The sequence below is a fragment of the Lissotriton vulgaris genome, chromosome 8, assembly GCF_964263255.1.
Source record: "Lissotriton vulgaris chromosome 8, aLisVul1.2, whole genome shotgun sequence".
In the NCBI taxonomy this organism is placed as follows: Eukaryota; Metazoa; Chordata; class Amphibia; order Caudata; family Salamandridae; genus Lissotriton; species Lissotriton vulgaris.
Window position 1 is genome coordinate 980,844,326 of NC_141696.1, and position 5,758 is coordinate 980,850,083.

Below are 5,758 nucleotides of genomic sequence, written 5' to 3' on the forward strand. Positions count from 1 at the left end.
GGTTACTGGTGTGAATAGAAATGTCAGGGCGATAGGGAGACTGGAAGTAAAGAAAGCAAGACAAAGAAGATATAAGAAAGGAGGACAAAGACGATGTGAGAAAGGTAGAGACGGGGTGTTGTGTATACCTCTGCATGTCTTGCATACTGTACCTCCCATCAATGCAAAGCTCCAAAGATGGGCCTTTACTGCCCATTGCAAGGCCAGGCGAAGAGACCCCACTGAAATGCTTTAGGGGAAATGCTGTTGGGCCAGAGACAAGCCTGGCCGGCCAGTAGACTAATGCTCCCACTTCAGGAGTCTCTGTTTGACCTCCTGATCATATGTTCAAATCTCACTAGGTTCACTTAGCCTTTCATCTTACTAGTTCATAAAATGAATATCATTGGTATGGTTAACAATAAACATATGTTATTCAGTGTCAAGGTGCTACAGGAGGTAGCTTTACAAATGTAGGCAATGTTAGGCAGACAGAGTAACCACAAGTGGGTGTGATCCTCTGTAAACATATGAGTAAGAGGTGTTGGGGGTGTTTGTACATTTCTCCTGGAGACAGTGGTGGGCATATATCTAATGGTAAAGTATTTCTGTAGGTCTTAGACATCTGCTAGGTTGATAGGGCATGATCAAATAGTGAAGATATGGAGGGTCTTTCAAATGTAAGATTTTGTGGCAAACGCATAAAGCTTTAAAGGATAGTCTTATTCTGCTTGGAAGGCAGTGAAGATTTGCCAGGGCCGGGCCCAAGGAAGAGAGTCTAGGGGCTTCCGTAAACTGTCTGGCGTGGCCCTAAGTATAGCGCATTACAGTAATCCAGTCTAGAGGTCATTCGGGCCTGAATTTCCTGGTAGCTTTAGGGAGAGACTTTTGGTATGCTAAAGCAGACCCTGGCATGGCTTGCTATCTGGCTGTCAAAGGAGAGATTATTATTTAACCATATACAGACGTTCGTGACTTTCTGCTCAGAAGTAGGTATTGGCCCTAGAGTGTCAGGCCACCAGGCGGTGGACCATTCAGATGGCTGTTTCCTCAGAACCAAGATCTCGGTTTTCTCAGCGTTCAGTTTGTGACAGCTGAGGTTCATCCATTCCACTAGTCCAAGCAGACAGGATCTAAAGCTAGCCACAGAACTTTCTTCATCCTGTGTCAACGTGATGATTAGCTGAGTGTCATCAGCATATGAAACTATGTTAATATCATGATGCTCAATCACATCAGTAAGGGGGTGCATTTACATATTAAATCGAGTTGGACGAAGCCCTGAACCCTGCGGCACCCCCTGCTGCAGTAAAAATAACTCAGATGAACACGGCTGTTGGGTCACCTAAAAGGTTCTGTTTTTAAGTAAGCACGCCAAGCATGTCAGCATGTAAGTACTAGGTCTCCGAAGCTGTACGACCAGTGCCGTTCCGGAAGGAGGCCAGGTGATACAGTATCGAAGGCTACGCTTAGGTACAGCATTACCAGCGCAGCCACCTTACCCTTATCCGCAATCAGTCTAAGAGACTCTGAGGCAAGCATAAGTGTGGATTCAGTGCTGTACTGAGGTTGGAACCCTGAGTGGTTCTCGTGCAGGATATCTATGTCCTCAATATATCTCATCAACTGCTGATTATTGTGTTTTTCTTTTAGAAAAAACAAGAAGCAGGGAAATAGGTCTAAAATGTCCTGGTTTAGCAGGATCCAATGTAGGTTTCTTCAAAAGAGGTACAACAGTGGCATGTTTCCACTTAGAGGGGATCTGGCCAGTTGTAAAAGACAAGGTAAGTTGCTCAGATAGTGCAGGTAGAAGGGCCTGTATTCCACACTCCAGGATTGTTGGTGAAGCTGGATCCATTGGAGAGCCCAATTTTATTTGAGATAATAGAGCACCTAGCTCTAATATGGTCAAGGTGTTAATAATGAGAAGGCCATCTACCAAGTCCGATGGTAGCAACCATGTTGCAGGGCTTGAGGTCTCTCTAGCTTCCTTTGGGAAGGTGGCATAAATCTCGATTTTGTCTGAGAAGAACCAGGCAAGCTGTTTGCAGTTATCTGCTGAAGGAATAATAGAGGGTGAAACACACTCCAAAGAGGATAACGATTTTACTATAAGAAACAGCTCATGTGAAGAGTTCTGGGCATGCCCAATCTTACAAGTGTAATGCTACCTCCCTGTGAGGCTAATCGGTTTGTAATATTCTATCAATGTCTTGTGGTAGTTATCTTTATTTAATGCATTGTAATTCCTGTGTTGAAGACATTCCAGTCGTTTGCAGGCCTTCATCATAAGCAATAGTGCATCACTGAACCATTCTGTGAAGGTTTGGAGCAGGTGGCCGTGCAGTATTTCATAGATGCGATGCAATGTAAAGTCTCACTAATCCATGTTTCTAGTTGCAAATTGGCTGTACTAACACAGTCTCTAAGAATAGGGCAATTCGCATTCAGGGTTGCCATAAAGGCCAAAGGGGTAACATTAGACCACTTCCAGGGTTTGTAGCACCCCTCCCCTAGTGGAATGAGTAGTGACGCAGACAAGAAGACCTGGAAGGGGAGAACAAAGTGGTACGAGCATGCCACAGGCATGGGGGAGGACATGCTTACACAGGTCGAGTTGACAAATAAAGGGTCTAAAGTATCGTCATGTTTGTGGGGGTTGTATGTCGTTACAACGCATTCCGTCGCAACGCATGCCTTTACCATGCATGCATTACAACGGAATCCATTTTCCACGTATAACCTTTACCACGAATATTTCTTTACCACGCATAGATTTAAAACGATTTTCGTTGTAAATTTATGCATGGTAAGGGCATACTCTTGTTAAAGCTTATACCCCTCCCCTTACATGACCCCCAGCCCCCACTCCTTATAATTACCCCTGCCCTTAAGCCTTAATCTTTTTTTTTTAAACAAAAATTCCCCTTACCTTTTTAAGTCGTCTCCTCTCCATCTTCCTTGGTGACGTCGGTCGTATGTCGTAAAGAGGAAGCTGAAGTTTCTTTGCGTTTCCTCTCTAACGACGTTGATTTCTTCAGTTTCGGCACTTCCGGTTATTTTTTGAGCGGGGTAGAACCTCCCAACCCCCCTTTTTAATCCCACGCTTTATTTTTTATATTTTGGGGGGAGACTCCCAAGCCCCCCCTTTTTTTTTGCATTTACCACACATGTCTTTACTACGTATCTCGTAGTAAAGGTATGTGTGTGAAAGGCTGTCTTTGTAACCATGCATAAGTTGTAATGCATGCGTGGTAATGGTTTTTGTGGAAACGGCCTCGTTGTAGTCGCCGTTTCCCGTTTGTGGGTAGTGGCGTGAACCAGCTGAGCAAAATGGAGTGTATCTAGATCTTCAGTGAGGGATGCTCCCAATCGGCTTGAGGAATCCTCAAAATGTAAACTGAGGTCACCTAGGACTAGGAAGTTTAAGCAGCATAGCACATAAGAAAGTAGAATGCCCACTAAAGCAGTAGTAAACTATGAGGCTAATCCAGATGAACAATAAATCAAGAATCCTTCTAGAGGGCCGTTACTGGATAAATGTAATGTGAGGAAGGCTGACTCACAGCCTGCAATGTCTACGTCTGAGAAGGTAAAAGGTATATGCCATTTAAAAATTAACGCAATCCCTCCTCCCATCTGGGTTGATCTATCCCACCTAAAGATTGCATAATCCTGTTAGATAGCATTGAGGATATCAGGAGCCAACTGTGCCGTTAGTCAGGTTTCAGTGATGAAAAGCACGTCTGCTGATGGTCTATCCAGAAATCATAGATTTCTGCATTATACTTCAGTAGGGAGTGGCAGTTCAAAAAGTAGCACTGTGCCGCATGTGAAGTGTGTTAAACTTTGCTTCACTCGAGTCCCTCAATAGAAATGCAGGGCTTGCTTGTTCGAAGAAGGTGTATCAGTGTACCTTGCGGTATAGAATCTGGACAAAGGACCCTAACTTCAGTTGATCCCAGTACCAGTGGGGTGGGTGTAGTGGGGTACATTGGGGTAGTGTGGGGTAGATTGGAGTGGAGTAGATAGGAGTAGACTTTGGAAGGGGTAGATTGGAGTAGGATAGATTGGGGTAGGTAGAAGGGAGTGGGGTGGTGTGGGGTGGATTAGGGTGGAGTGGGTTTGGGATAGATTTGAGTGCAGTGTGGTAGATTGGAGTGGGATAGATTGGAGTAAAGAAGAGTGGGGTAGATTGGGTGGATTGCAGTATGGTAGATTGGAGAGGAGTGGGGTAGTGTGTAGTGGAGTGGGTGGAATTGTGGAGTCAAGTAAATAGAATGGAGTGGGGAAAGATTGGAGTGGAGTGGGTTGGGTTGGCGTACATTGAAGTGGGATGGATTGGTGTAGATTGGAGTGGAGTGGTGTAGATTGGAATGGAGTGGGAAAGACTGGAGTGGGGTAGAGTGGAATGGTGTAGATTAGGGTAGAGTGGAGTGGGATGGATTGGAGTAGATTGGAGAGGAGTAGATTGAGTGGGGGAGTCGGGAAGATTGGAGTGGGGTAGATTGAATTGGCATAGATTGGGGTGAGGGGTGTAAATTGGAGTGGAGTAGATTCAGGTGGGGTATATTGGAGTGGGGTGGAGTGGGATGGATTGGGGTGGAATGGGATAGGGATAGATTTTGAGTGCAGTGTGGTAGATTGGAGTGAGATAGACTGGAATAAAGTAGAGTGGGGTCGATTGGGTGGATCGCAGTGTGGTAGACTGGAGAGGAGTGGGGTAGATTGGAGCAGGGTAGAGTGTGGTGTAGTGGGGTAGAATTGGGTAGAGTCGGGTAAATAGAACGAAGTGGGGTAATTTAGATTGGGGTAGATTGGAGTGGAGTGCAGTAGACTGGAATAGATTGAAGCAAAGTAGGTTAGATTTGAGTGGAGTGTGGTAGATTGGGGTGGAGTGAGGAATATTGAAGTGAGGTTGATTGGGTTATATTGAGTGGAGTGGGGTAGATTGGAGTGGAGTGGTGTAGATTGGAATGGAGTGGAGTGGGTTAGATTGGGGTAGAGTGGAGTGAGGGTAGATTGGAGTTGGGTGGATTGGAGTGGAGTGGGGTAGATTGGATCATAGTGGAGTGCATTGTGTTAGACTGACGTGCAGTGAGGTAGTTTGGGTTAGAATGGTATAGATTTAAGTGGGGTACATTGAAATGGGGTAGATTGGATTGGGATGGGGTAGATTGGGGGAGGTGGATTGGGGTGGGTAAATTGTGGTGGGGTAAATTGGAGTGGGGTAGACTGAAGTGGAGTGTGATAGATTGGATGAAGCGGAGTGGGGTAGATTGGAGTGGAGTAGATTGTAGCGAGGTGGAGCGAGATGGGGTACATTAGGGTACATTGGAGTGGAGTGGGATAGTTTGGAATCGAGCGGCGGAGTAGAGTGGAGTGGGGTAAGTGGTGTGGAGGGGTATAGAGTGGAGTGGCGTGTTGTGTCATGGAGTGAGTGGCGTAGATTGGCGTGGAGTGTTCTAGAGTGTGTTAAAATGGAGGGGCGTAGAGTGGAGTAGTATGTTGAAGTGTGGAGTATCATAGAATGGAGTAGCATGGCATATAGTGGAAGGACATAAGGTGGAGGTATGGAGTGTGGAGTATGCATGGTGTGGTAGCACACTGCCATTACAGACAACACATTTTCAATTGAAATGAGCATTATATTTGCACCAAAATACTGTTTTACTGCACACAAAAGTTAATATGTGCAAATGTCACTACCTAGTATATTGATATGTTTTGATCGTATTGAAATGATTGTTTCCACCACACTTCAGAAGTGCAAAAAAAT